At 33.8% G+C, this 15,477-nt stretch overlaps 1 long non-coding RNA gene across 1 annotated transcript; it reads left to right on the forward strand.

Moving 5' to 3' along the window:
- The first annotated feature begins 11,024 nt into the window (after positions 1-11,024).
- On the forward strand, positions 11,025-15,013 carry LOC114301473 (uncharacterized). Its single transcript, XR_014351091.1, has 5 exons — positions 11,025-11,414; positions 13,002-13,074; positions 13,194-13,294; positions 13,945-14,016; positions 14,878-15,013. It is a non-coding gene; the product is annotated as an uncharacterized LOC114301473 (long non-coding RNA).
- Positions 15,014-15,477: the final 464 nt, after the last annotated feature.

Consider the following 15,477-nt stretch of genomic DNA (forward strand, 5'->3'; position numbering starts at 1 on the left):
AGACGGTGGTAGAAAGTGGTGATGGTGGGTAGTAGCGGATGGTGGTGGCGGGTGAGTGGGTGACGGTGGCGGGTAGTGGGTGGTAACAAGTGGGTGGTGGTGGTGGTGGTGGTGGCAGGTGGTGGGTGGTGGTGGCAGGTGGGTGACGGATGACGGGTGGTGGTGGGTGGTGGCGAGTGGGTGGTGGTGGCGGGTAGGTGGCGGGTGGTGGTGGTGGGTGGGTGGGTGACGGTGGGGGGTGGTAACGAGTGGGTAGTAGTGGTAGCAGGTGGGTGGTGGGTGGTGGGTGATGGTGGTGGGTGGTGGGTGGTGGGTGATGGGTAGTGGTGGCGGGTGGGTGGCAGGTGGCTGGTGGTGGCGGGTGGTGGATGGTAGTGGCAGGTGGCTGGTGAGTGGTGGTAGTAGCGGGTGACGGGTGGGTGGCAGGTGGGTGGTAGGTGGTGGTGGTGGTAGTGGCAAGGGTTAGGTGGTGGTGACTAATGGGTGGCAGGTGGGTGGTGGTGGCGGTGGTAGGTGGTGGTGGCAAGTGAGTGGTAAGTGGTGGTGGCAAGTGGTGGTGGGGGATGGGCGGTGGGTGGTGGGTGGTGGTGGCAGAAAATGGTGGTGGAAAATGGTGGCGGGTGGTGGCTAATGTTGGGTGGTAAAAAAAAAAAAACTCAAAACTCAAAATGTAAACTCATTTTTTGTGTTTTCATTTTTGGGCCAAATTTATAAAATGAGACTATTGATTTATAAATAAATAATTTACCAAACAAGTTTTTATTTGAGTTTTTTAAATTTTTGTAAATATAAACAGAAAACTGAAAACGTAAGTGTTACCAAACGGCACCGAATTATTTTGTTCCAATCCGCGTGATTGAGTCTATACTTGTTTGTTGTGCACATCACGTAATAAATATTAGCTAATAATCAGAATAAGAACACATGTGTTTTCAAAAACAATATATCATGTTTAGTAGAGGCCGATCTTTTGATCGGGCGAGCGGGGGTGCTCATTTCATGACCTTCCCTCCTCGTACCCAAGTTCCCGAGCCGAAGCAACTTTGGTGATGACGGACACGTGGCCTTAGGCACGAGTCAAGGTTTCTTAAATTCCCCAAAATAAAATATTTAGGTGGCGACTCTGAAATCTGGCAAAGCAGTCCATGTTTGGCGCTTTTTGATTCAAAATTAATTTTTCAAAACCAATTGCCGGATTTGGACTCTTTGATGATTTATCAGTCTTGCATTACACTTTGTGAGATTAGATTCAGAATCGTGACAGGAGTCCGAACTGTAGTAGCTAGAACCCAATTCGCGCCCTCTCCGAAAGAGGGGGGACGCGCGGAGCGAGTTCGGGCGGTCTACACACTTCAGCGACACTTGTAAGTTCCACTACACCATAATGACTAAAGACTTTCAATGACATTTTGATATCATGATAGACACTATTTATAACACTATCAAGCGCCATTAAAAAAAGACTTAGTGGCACTTCAGTGACACTTGTAAGTGCCATTACATTATCAAGGCTAAAGATTTTCAGTGATACTTTAATGTCATGGTAGATACTATTCGTGATGTTATTAAGTGCCATTAAAGAAGACTTACAATCTAAAAAATGCCACTGTATGGATTTTCAATGGCGCTTGTTATGCCACAATTGATATTTTTAACAACTTCATAAATGCCACTAAATCTAATTCATTTGTGCCATTAAATAGATATAAGTGTCATTGGAGCTTATTCTAGTGACACTTTGCAAAGTTACTACCACTCCTACAAAATGCTACTTATATGTTCTTTTCATTGACACTTTTAAAAGGGAATTGGCGATGTTGCTGCGCAGCCTGTGCAGCAGCAACTGTTGTGCGGCAAAATGGGTCCATTTTGATAATCCAAACTGTTCACATTTTAGAATACATCAAGTAGAACATGTCTACAAAAAATCAAGTTAATCGGATATCGTTTACCTACGCATCCTCTCACATTTGTATTTATTTTAATACTTTAAATCACAATTATTATTTATTTTTGTGGCTACAAATGTGAGTGGATGAATGGGTAAATGATATCCGATTAAATTCATTCTTTGTGGGTATGTTCTACTTGATATTTTAAAATATGAAAGGTTCGGACTATCAAAATGGGCCTCGAAATTGGCCCATTTTTCCGTACAACAGTTGTTGTTGCGCAGCAGCATCTCCAATTCCTTTTAAAAGCCACAACTAAACATGCGTAAATGCTTGCAAAATTTGAATTGATTTTATAAAAAATTGAATATTAATTGCCACATCTTATATTAATTTAGCATCCATTCATGCTGTAATATTTTCATAATAATTAACAAATATTACTACCATAGGATCATCACATCAAAAATTAAAAAAAAAAATTCAAAGCGCAATCATTTTTTAATCTAAAAATATAAATTTATTTATATTGCAATAAAAATCATAATCAAAATTATAAAATATTCTACCACACTAACAAAGTTAAAGCAAAAAAAAATTTTAAAAAAATTATTTCAACCATAAGTTCTTAAAAGCTATAGTGATATCTATCTTCTGGAGAGACAAATTATGAAAACAAATTCATTTCCCAAATTCTCAACCTCAATCGTATAAATATTCTTGGTTAGCATCCACAACTTGCAAAATCTGCATCCAAAAGATAAACATATAAAGGTAATTGTAACTATGTTAAGTTAAAATACTTGTGCAAAGAGAGTAGAAGCATACAGAAAACAAATTCCCCAGAACAGAAAGAGAAAGAAAAACAGAGTATGGTTTTGGTTTTTCTTTTTAACACAAGGGGTCAACGGTTTCTCTTCTTCAGACTTAAAAATTGAAAACCCAACAAGGCAAATTTCAAGATTTCGATAGAAACACAACAAAAAACAAAAATACACAAAATGGGTATACATGTATATACATCTATGTATTTACAAATTTATGCATATCTCTGGTTCTCTCTCTAATCTTTATGTTCTTAGTTTGTGTGTGTGTGTGTGTGTGTGTGTGTGTGTGTGTGTGTGTGTTTGAAGAGTGTGAGAAAGAAAAAATACCTAATAAACTCTAATTATAGAAGATGAAAGCTGTCACACCCCAAACCTAGACATGATCGGCTGTGGCTCACGGGGCCTTAATCCAAAGCACACGTAAGCCTAAACACAAATCCATAATCACATAGAATACATATAACAATAGTCTAGTAATAAATAAATCAAAACTCAATTCAATGACATGCCACAAGTATGCAAGGCAAAACAAGCCATAACCAACTTTCAAAAAATATATATATAATAAATAGGACACAACTCGCCTACAAAATAAAATAATTCTAAATAAAACGCAACCACAATATATGCACAAAACCCGACATAACAAGCTAAAAAAAAATAAATGAATGTCCTAGAGATCCATGCAATTGAGTCCCCGCTACGCCATGAGTCCATTCTAAGTCCATCTAATACCTATAAGTGATAAACAACTAAATCAGCTAATAGCTCAGTAAGTAGCAACATGGATAGTAAATATAGTTTTGAAAACAGGGTTCGATTCCAAAATAAGATATATATATATATATATATATCACAGAAACAAGATTGACATACAGTTTTGATAAAAACAATTTGTTCTAGAAAGAAGGTTCCGCAGTTCAACAGTTAAAATACTCATGTTTCTCAAGAACATAATAAATGACATTCTCCACTTAAAATAGATTACAACATAATCACCAATAATTTTCTGGGTACCAAGAGTAACAAATAATATGCCACGAAATTCTCAAGACAATAAGCCTGTTGGATCCAATATTGAACCCAGAGTCATCATCGAGGTGACAACTCAGGCCTTTTCTTTAAGACGATCTGATTGAAGATCACCTAACCTAGCCCAGGTCTTTTCCTTGCAATTGTTGAATACTAGAGTCATCACAGCCTAACATGGATCTATTCCCTAGTGGTTAGAGTTACCACACACAATGGAATAATTTCCCTAGACTTTTATATACAGATGGTCCCAATAATCAATACAATTTAGTTTTGCAAAACATGGTAGTTCACCATTATAAATATGAGACCATAACAAATAGTTTATAGTATGCCAAGTTTACACATGTTTCAAAAATAATTTAATTCCATTAATAATATAATAATTTATCAAAACAGTTTAGTTCTAAAACGACAATTTAATTTTCCAACAGTTCAGGATATGGAAACATTTATAAAAATATGTAACATGCAGCTACTCACTTGAAAAATGAAATAATATAATTCTCAAATAGAGTATGAAAGTCTAACTAGTGCCCTGAACTAAGTATGAAAACTACACATCACTACTAATTTAAAAATACTAAAAAGAATAATAAACTAACTATCCCACACTAAAGCGCACTAACATAGCTCAACCTTACTCACCGTTACTCTTAAATAATACCTAAGTTCATATTTTTCAAGGTCTAAAATTACTTAATACATGGGTTCAAATAGAAACTTAATTAAAAGTAATTTTAAGATAAAACAGAATTTTAAACAATTTTTCCCAATCTATTTGCTAACTTTGAAAATTAAAAACTCACTCCACACTGTTCAAAAAATTCCAAAACCCTCTGGATATCAACTAATATATCCTAAGAGAGTTAGGGTATTTTTGTTATCTTTATATACATAACCAACAATTCACTTATTATTATTATTATCTAACATTATTACTATTATTTATTTTAATAGTAAATCTTGCCTCTAAATTAGAGATTTTCACTATAAATTTATTTTAAGTTTAAAATTAATTAAAAGAGCCTCCAATAATATTTAATTTATACTTTAAAATTCGCCATCAAAATATTTGAAATTATAAAATTATTATTATTTAATTATCTAATTTATTTTTATATTCAGTTTCTCACATAAATACAACAACTTTGTAGAGTAGATGGTATGTACGGATGGCGTGAAAGATAAACTTGCTTATTTGCTCCTGCTTCTTTGTTCTGCCAAAATTAAATTTACATAACCAATTTCAAAAATTTGGGAACACCGACTCTGTCTCTAACCCTAGCTGCTTTAGAGATTTTGAGTCAGAGATTGCTTTGTTTTGCTGTGTGACTGTGTTCCCTTATTTTGTTTGTTTTATACTACAAACAAAGGTGGAGTAATAAAGTGGAGTAGGATAATAGTGTACCAAAAAATTATTTATTTATTTTAAAATAAATTTGCTCACATTTTAAGCAAATTAATAAATATTAATCTTGATCTTTATATTTTTAATTAGATTAATTTTAATTTTTAATATTATGTCAATTTGGTCCAATTAATAATATCGGTAGTATTTTTGACGAAAAATAATCACTGAATTTGTTGAGATTAACTCACCGAATTGAACAAATTTCTTATTTTGTCTTTAAAAGAATGACATTTGTCACTTATAAGCATATTTGTCATTAAAAAATGCTAACAATTAGGGCAAATTACACTATTAGTCCCTCTATTTTGACTATTGTGTCATTTTAGTTTTTATAATTTCAATTGAATCGATTTTAATCTTAAATTTTTTATTTTGTCACAAATTGGTCTAATTGATAACATGTTATATTGAGTTCAATTTTTTTTTTAATATTTAGTTTGTGCATTTTAAAAAATTTTGGAAGTATATTGGCATTTTTTTTTTTCAAAAAATGACATTAGAAAGCTTGAAATTTTTTTGATTTAGTGACATTTCTCAAAATGCCATTAAATACTAGTTTATGGCACTTTTCACTAAATACCAAAAAAAGTAACTTACATCTATATAGTTTAGTGACATTTTAAAAAAATGCCATTACAAATAAAGTTTAGTGGCAGCTTTTGATAAATGTCATTAGAACAATTTATTGTGTCATTCTTTTATAAAATGCCATAAAATTGATGCTCTTAAATCACATTTTTGTCGTAGCGATGTGGCACTTCTTTATTGAAATGCCACTAGAACCTTATATGTTTATAACTCTGTGATATTTTTCTAAAACATGCCACCAAATATTCTTTTTGTGACATATTTTAAAAACATGCTACTAGTATAGTGCCAGTAAAGTGTGTTTTTGTTGTAGTGGGGAGTTGAATATGAACAATATGTTAAGTGGTTTGGGTATACATGAAAAAAGAAATAATATTTTATTTTAAAATTTAATATGTATTGTCTGTATTAATAAGTTTATATTAAGATATAATAGGAAGTAAAATTTTAAAATCTTAATTAGACATATTGAATTGTTATTTGGGTGCGAATAAAATCACCCAATATGTCCAGCACTTACATATATGGCCCAAATTTAAAACATTCATAGGTTGATTGAAAGGCCCAAAAGAAAAGGCCAAAAAAAAAAATGGAATAAACCAAAAAGTCCTATTAGAAAGATGGTGTTAGTAAAAATTATGTTAACTTCCAATCAATAGGGATTGAATAACAATTTTAACTAAACAATCAAACAAGATTAATCAAGCGACTGTGTATTCAAATGCCACTACAAGAAAACTGGGTATATGAGACGGAACTATTTGCGACGGCACACTTGCCGTCTCAAAAAGTCACTTTTTGCGACGGCAGAAAATGCCGTCTCAAAAAAGCAGAGCATTTGCGACGGCACTAAATACCGTCGCAAATACTCTCATTTTTTGAGACGGCAAATAGTGCCGTCGCAAATGCTCTGCTTTTTTGAGACGGTAAATGGTGCCGTCGCAAATACTCTGCTTTTTTGAAACGGCATTTTCTGCCGTCGCAAAAAGTGACTTTCGTGTTTTTTTTTTAGTGAATATTTTTAAAATTTTAAATATTTTTTTTAGATATACCTTACTTAGATGTATCTACAAAATAAAAAAATTATGAAAAAATATTTTTAAAAATTAATAAATACATAGAAATACAAAAAAATGTATTGAATTATTGTATTTTTGGTATTTAGTGAATTTTTAAAAGATTTTTTTTACAATTTTTTTAATTTTTAGGTGTATTTATGTTAGGTGTGTCTACAAATTTTAAAAAATACTTAAAATATTTAAAAAATTCAGTAAAAACAATATAACACGGAAAACAAGAAAGTTTAATTTTCTCAAAAGAGTTTTTGGAAAACTCTAACCTAGCATAGTGATTGTGGTTTTGAGATAGCTTCATATATATACAGTCACAAAATGGTTTGAATAAATTCAATGGTATTTTTCTGTCGCAAAAAAAATTAAAAAAAACAATGTCGTCTTACTCTTTTGATATACCATTTCTCTTTTCATTCATTTTTTCATCTTCCCGTCTCTCTGTCTCTATCTCTCTCTCTCTTCTCTTTATCTCTTTCACTTATCACTCTTCTTTCTATGTCTGCCTGTTTCTCTCTCTCATTCTCTCTGTGTCTCTCGCCTATCTCTCTTCTCTCTATCTCTCTCATTTCTTTTTTCTCTCTCTCTCTCTCTTATCTTTCTATCTCTCTTTATCTCTCTCGCTCATTTCTCTTCTCTTTCTGTCTCTCTCTTTTTCTGTGTCTCTCTCTCGCTCATCTCTTTTCGCTCTATTTCTCTTTCTTTTTGTCTATCTCTCGCTTATCTCTTGTTTCTCTCTCTTTTTCTATCTCTCCATCTCTCTCTCTCTCTCTATCTCTTTTTCTGTCTATCTCTCTCTTCCTGTCTCTCTCTCACTCATCACTCTTTTCTCACTCTCTCTCTGTCTACTTGTCTATTTGTCTATTTCTCCTTCACTATGTTCGCCTTGTTCACTCTCTTACTCCCATCTTCTCTATTTATCGAGTTCCTTCTCGATTTATCGATCCACTATAAGAAAATACACTTTTAGCAACCACTTTGTCTATCTCTCTCTCTCTCGCTCATCACTCTATCTCTGTCTCTCTCTCTCTCTCTATCTCTCTTCTTTATCTGTCTCTCACAAAATTAAAATATTTTTAAAATATTTAAAAAATTGATTTGAATTAAGTTTTGAAAAGAGTTTTGAATTATCTGTCTTCTTTATTTATTGAGTTCTCTTTCGATTTATCGATCCACTACAAGAAAATGCATTTGTAGCGACCACTTTGTCTCTTTCTCGCTCATCATTCTGTCTCTTTCTCTGTCTCTCTATCTCTTTGCTCTATTCGTCTCTCACTCATCTCTCTTTCTCACCACCCATCTTCTCTACCACATTTACCACTACTGCAAATGCCATTTAACTACCACCACTCTTCTCTTTCTCTCTTTCACTCATCACTCTTCTTTCTCTGTCTGTTTGTCTGTGTGTCTTTCGTTCATCTTTCTTCTTTCTATCTCTCTTATTTGTCTTCTCTCTATGTCTCTCTCGCTCATCTCTCTTCTCTCTATCTCTCTCATCTCTTTTCTCTTTCTGTCTCTCTCGCTCATCTTTTTTTTCTCTCTTTGTTTCTCTCACTCATCTCTCTTTTCTCTATCTCTCTATTTTTCTATTCTCTCTCTCGTTCATCTCTTTTCGCTTTCTTTCTATATGTCTCTCTCATCTCTTGTTTTTCTCTATTTTTCTATATGTCTCTCTCTATCTCTTTCTCTCCTTGTCTCTCTGTCTCTCTATATCTCTTTTTCTCTTTATCTCTCTCACTTATCACTTTTCTCTCTTTTTCTCTCTCTCTATGTCTGTTTATTTGTCTCTCACTCTTTTGTTTCTCTCTCTTTCTCTCTATGTGTCTGTCTGTCTGTTTGTCTCTCTCCCCCATTGTGTTCACATTACTCACTCTCTCCCTCATCGCTTCTCTATTTACTGAGCTCCCCACTACAAGAAAATGCACTTTTAGCGACCACTTTGTCTCTCTCTCGCTCATCACTCTGTTTCTGTCTCTCTCTCTCTCGCTTTCTCTCCTCTATCTGTCTCTCACTCATCTCTCTCTCTCTCTCTCTCACTACTCATCTCTTTTACCAACTTCACCTCTACGACTACCATTACTACTACCATTGCCACCACTCCACTACCACCACTACCACTACTGCCACTACTGCCACTACTACTACCATTACCTCTCTTTCACCCCTGCCACTCCATTTACACTACCACTACCACAACTTCACCACTAATTTCTTTCGCTATCCCCACCACCACCACCATCTCTCTTTCACCTTTTTTTCATTAAAATATTTTTCATTAAAATATTGCCCCTACTTCTACCAAATAAAAAAATATAATATTTTTTTTCATTAAAATAAAAATGAAACAAATAAATTTTCAATCTTCGTAACTAAAAAAAAAAAAGAAATTTTTAAAAAAAAATTCATTAACTAGAAAAAATATATATTTTAACAAAAAATAAAATTTTTTGACGATAGCAACCCCAGTCTCAAAAAAAAAAAATAAAATAAAAAATTAGACGGCGTTATTTTGTTATTTAAATTTCATTTTTGACCCTTAAAAAAAATATATATATATATATATTTTTTTTTTGTTCCCGCCCCTCTTCTTTTAGCTTTCCCGCTCCCTCGCCCCCAAAAGCAAAAAAATCCCCAATCTCTCAAACCCAAAAATCCCTAATCTGTTCTTACCCCCCTCTCTTGAGATAGACGGCGACGGCGGAGACAACTGGTGACTCCACCACCGTTCCTAACCTAAATGACTTCCTGGATCTCATCCTCCTCCTCATCCTCTCATTTCCCCCTACTCTTGATGCCATTCGAACCACCTGTCTCTCTCACAAATGGCGAAACCTCTGGTTCTCTCTCTCCTCTCTCAACTTCGACTACCCTCTCTTCCCTCCCTCCGACTTTCCCTCCGACACCCGTCGTCTCTTGGGTAGGTGAGGATGGAGGGTATGGTGAAGAAATATCAGCAAAAATTTAGAAAAGTCGTCTTCTCTATCTGTCTATCTCTCTCTTTTTCTCTATGTCTCTCGTCCATCTCTCTTCTCTCTATCTCTTTCATATATCTTCTCTCTCTGTCTCTCTTCTCTCTCTCTTATTTTTTTCTCTCTCTCTCTCTTGCTCATCTCTTTCTGTCTCTCTCTCTCTTATTTATCTATTTTCGCTCTTTTTTTTTCTCTCTCTGTCTCTCTTTTTGTCTATATCTTTTCACCCATTTTTTCATCTTCTTCTCTCTCTTTTCTTTCTCTCTCTTATTCATCACTCTTCTCTCTCTCTCTGTCTATTTGACTCTCTCTCTCTCTCTGTGTCTCTCATTCATTTATCTCTTCTCTCATCTATCTTCTCTCTTTTTCATTGACTACAAAAAATTAACTTTATTTTAATGGAAAATATTATTCCTACTTTTACCAAATAAAAAAAAAATAATTTTTTATTTATTAAAATAAATATAAAACAAATAAATTTTTAACTTTACCAAATGAAAAAAAAGAATTCATCAACTATAAAAATTATTTTAATAAAAAATTCATAAACTATAACATTTGGGGGTGTGTGTAGGGTTTTGTCTGAGAACACACACAACACAAACACAACAAGCCGTCTCCTCTCCTCCTGCTCGCTCTCTGTCTTTCTCTCCATCTAGGGTTTCGCCTTCCTCTCTCTCTCTTTCACACAACGACGGCGCCGATCATCCGTCACCGCCGATCCTCCCTCACTCCCGATCCTCCCTCACCGTCGCTCGTACCTCACTGTCGATCCTCATCCCTTACCGCCGCTGCTGCCTCCCTCTCTCTCTCTCTCACAAACGACGTTGACGGTTGCTCGCCCCTCACCGCCACTCCTCCCTCACCGGCGATCTTCCCTCACTGCCGATTTCAAAGGGTATCTCTCTCTCTCTCTCTGTCGGGATTTCGGATATAGGGGGTTTTCATACACACACACACATATATATATATATATACATCTGTGAGTGTATATAGGGGGGGTTTTTGATCTGTTAAATATATATATATATATATGATCTGTTTTTTTTTTCTTCATCTATTTTTCCCATACAGATCTGCCTAGTACTTCAATTTCTATCCTTTAAACTTTACATTATACATTAGCTTAGCATACATATCCTTTCTATTTATTTATTTTAAATATATATATATATATAATTGATCTTGGGAAATATAAATAAATAAATATATATATATATATCTGTTAACTCATGAGATCAGATCAGATCATCTCACACAAAATGTCCTAAAAATGAGGAAATTGTTGTGTTGTTTGTTTCTACACAATTTTGGTATTAGAGACCTACTTTGATTCACCGCTTGGCTTGATCAGCGAGGTTGCCTTCTTGGTTGTTTTTATGTTTAGGGTATCCTGTTAAATTTTTGGTTTGTAGGATCATATTTATACGAACCGTTTTTCTTAATTATTCTTTGGTTGGTTATACAGGTGGACATACAATGATCCTCTTCGGGCAAAGTACAATGCAAAAATGGCCGGAATGAATGCACCTATAGCAAAACCCAAAGGAAGCAAGAAGCTTAAAGATTGGGAGTCTCGGTGAAGCGGAAATGTTTCTTGTGCTGCCAAAGCACCCATACAAGTCCGTAACTTCTTTCTCTATGTTGTTTTTAATTGGATTCGCATTGCAACCTCTATAGGCTTTTACTTTGTTACTGCTATTAATGTTTGAAAGTACTATTTTTGTCATTAATGTAGAACTTGTGTTACTGTCATCATGTTCGCAGTTGGTACTTTTGAAAGATGAATATTAATATGAATGCCATATATGCAAGTCTAGAAAAAATGAAATGAACTGTTTCCAGGAATGCATGGTCTGAAGGCATATTAATATATATATATATATATAATATACATTTTAACATAAAAGAGATGATAAAAGTCACGCGGGAGCTAACCTATGGCCATGAGATGAGTGGATTTTCCGGTGAGATGAGCTCCATACAATATTACCTGGACCTGACTACATCAACGCTTGATATTTGATAAAATAGTACCAATATAAAAAGATGTTAAATTTCAGAGTTTAATTGGCTTTACCAACTAGAGGGAATTGGACTCCTAATATTATATGGTATATACTTTATACACCTAAATACTTTTTATGTACTTATTGTTGTTATTAATAAGAGCAATGAACGCAATGACTAAGGATGTAATAATTTTCTCCATATTATCATTAGACATGTCTTATTTTAAGATTCAAGCAATGGCTATGGATGTAATAATTTTCTCCATATTATGATTAGACATGTCTTATTTTAAGATTCATCAATTGGAATCTTATTTCAATATAATTTTATTTTGGTAATGACATGTAGTAGTTCTTTTCCATAAATATTTTAGGATTTTATATTTTTGTGAAAGAGAAAAGTATGCTACACAAATATTTTAGTATTATGATATTGTCATTTATCATTTCAATAATATTACATACTTAAATAAGTATTCATAAAATAAAAGTATAAATTAGATTCATTTTGAGTATGGTTCATCTTACATTAATTTTGATCTATACTAAACATCTTAATTTTTAAATATTTTTTTGAATTAAAAATTTGGTACATGTATCAAGTTTTTTAATTATTTATATTTTACCAATGAAATATCATGGGATGAGATGAAGGGGACATTTGGTTAATTTCACTTCAATCCTTTAAGTCAATTGCAGAGTTCCAGGTTTGGGGAGTTAAATAGCTGACAACAAAATTTTATTTATTTATTTCTTTGTGTTGAATGAGAAACAAAGAAGCATTCGAGATTCGAGAATAGAAGCTTAAATCTCATTTATATATTTGTTGTGTGTATTTATTAATCTATTCCTTTGTATTTTATATATTCGTTGAAACTCATCGTCTAGTTACTATTATTATGTTGATGTTCTTCAATTTCATTCATATGTTGTGCTTGAGACAGACCTTTTATTTTTAAAAGTGGACTCCTAATCACATTTACAAATAGATCTGAGTTTCTCAGGCCGTAACTATTTTTTGAGGCTTTATATATATATATATTGCATTTTACAACAATAGATAGAGTGGACTACTAATAATACTTATCAAAAGGGAAAAAAAAAGTAAAAAAAGAAAAGAAAATTACTCTTCGATTGAGTGATAAATTTTATTATTTGTATGTTTATATTCCATGGTCTTGCTGGCAGATATTGCAGATAATTGAGTTACAGCTGCCTTCATTTTTCAACAACTTTGATCCTCGTGCTGCTGCTGCTAATTTCCCTTCAGGTAATGGACTTTCTAATTTTACCATTAGCTTCTCAAGTATTCATCACTGGGGTTTAGCTGGCTCTCGGCTGTGCTTACAGCTTGAAAGTGCTAACATTTTAAAAAATCTGACATGTCAGGTGTGCAAGCATATTTGGCTGGGCTTACATTCGCATTAGTTGCTTCACCTTGCAGCACTCCTGTGCTGGCAACCCTGCTTGGATACATAGTTGAATCCAAGGTACTTTTAAATGTTTATTGATATCAATTTCCATCTGAATTATTACCTTTTCGGACTGCTTTATACTAATCGTTCTGGGCCTATAATGATGGGTTAGCACTCTTATAGGAAGCAAAAAATCTGCCCAAGAAAAATTTTGAGACCCAGGAGGGGCCATGGCCCCCCTTCATCCAAACATAGGCCCACCCTTAGATCCATCTTTTAAGTTGATAGTTTGCATAATGCTGTTCTGATATTTTGTTCTGGGCCTAGATGTATGTATGACATGATACTAGGAAAGAAGTAAATAAGAAGTTACAGGTTTCCACTGCCTAATGAAAAAATAAAGATGAGTTGGGAAAAGTTTTAGTTGTTGACACATGTATGGAAATGTAAGCATGGGGAGACATGATTGGTTTTATGAGGTGTACCATTGAAGTATTATAACGATTATTCAGTGAATTTACTATCATTCCTATTTTCATGTCTTTGTTTTTCTATAGTTATATTTCCTTTTGATGTAATTTTGTTTATTGTATGTTCTGCTTTATTTTCTATTGTTTATTATTCAATTTTTATCTGCATTATTCTACTTCTTGACAGATAGAAACTGTGACATAAGTTCACTGTTCTCGTGCATATATATATTCTCTTTCAATGTCTGATTACAGGACGGTGTTAATATCTTGGCTGTTAATTATGGTTCTCCTGGTGCATGTCCATATCCTCGGCAATTGAAACTTGTAAGTTTGGGCCAACATTTTTTTACTCTCTCTCTCTCTCTGTCTCATGGGTTATTGTGATTGCAATTTTACTGCATTTGTTGAGAAAGAATGCAGAAGCTACATTAGATGTCTTTTTTCTGATCTCTTTAGGCTGCTGCAGTCAACACTTCTCCAAGAGGGAAGAAGCTGACCCAATTAGCCAAACTCAAGTGTTTGGAATCGGTTTCAGGGCTACCCTACTGGGGGCTTATATCCCCTTAATAAGCTTGTTCTTAGAAAATATGGTATCTAACAAATTTTAATCTTGGGAATGATTAGATTTTTAACTTTTCAATTTTGATTGTGAGGTGTTGTGGCTCAACATGATGTTTTAATTTGTTATGAATTCATTTATTTCAACGATGTACAAGAAAAAAATTCATATTTTTCAGCTCTAAAGCGAATTATATCAAATCAATGGAGTAGATAGGTCAGGAGGGTCAGGCTTTGGTTGGCCAATTATAGTGGTCCTTGGGTTCTGTATCAAACCTTCTAACATGACTAATAAATTGGTCAGGTTTTGGTTAACATTATGATTCTTACAAAGATTTCTCAGCCTTACAAAACCCACTTGGAGCCTCTGTTGCGATGAGCATCCAGTTTTTATTGTTCTCCATGCTGTATGAATATTATTTGAGCATGTTTGACCCAATTTTAATTGAGCTTGGTCTGATCCAATTTTGGAGTTTTTATGGCAGCATGAACTGCATGGCACGGAGTGGTGCTTGCTTGAGTCTTAACACTTTTTTGGCAAATTGACAGTATCATTTCTCAATTACCACTTAGCTTGCTTTCATATATTAGATTATAACTTCTGTTTTTCAATTACATTTGGAACAGGGAATATATGGTTATCCAATTGAGATCCAGGCCCTTTTCTTTTTTGCACTGAGGTGTGCACAACAAATGTTAAAACCAGAGGGTGGTGGCAAGGAATTGATTGAGCGAATTGACAAGAGGATTACAGCCCTGAGCTTCCACATACAAAATTACTACTGGCTTGATTTCACTCAATTGAATATTGAATTTGAACATGTACAGTTTAATTATTCTTTGTAAAATATTGAATTTGATGGTTTGATCAATTTTTATTTTTATTTTCTGTTATGATGTTTTTGTGAATGGAATGTAAATAATCAGCTCTTAGAGAGTGAGAGACGGCACCACCGTCGGAAAAAATAGAAATTTTTAATATTTTTATTAATTTTGTTATAGGTTTTACTTTTTGCGACGACATTATACTGTCGTAAAAAATAGAAATTTTATTATTTAAAATAGAAATTTTATTATTTTTAATATTTTTTGCGACGGCATTACACTGTCGCAAAAAATAGAAAATTTCATATTTTTTATACTTTTTGCGACGGCACCACACCGTCGCAAAAACAGTATTTTTTTAAAAAAAAAAGACTATTAGCGACGGTATTTTTTGCCGTCTCA

This window comes from Camellia sinensis, chromosome 14 (genome assembly GCF_055761805.1).
Source record: "Camellia sinensis isolate YWXY chromosome 14, ASM5576180v1, whole genome shotgun sequence".
NCBI lineage: Eukaryota > Viridiplantae > Streptophyta > Magnoliopsida > Ericales > Theaceae > Camellia > Camellia sinensis.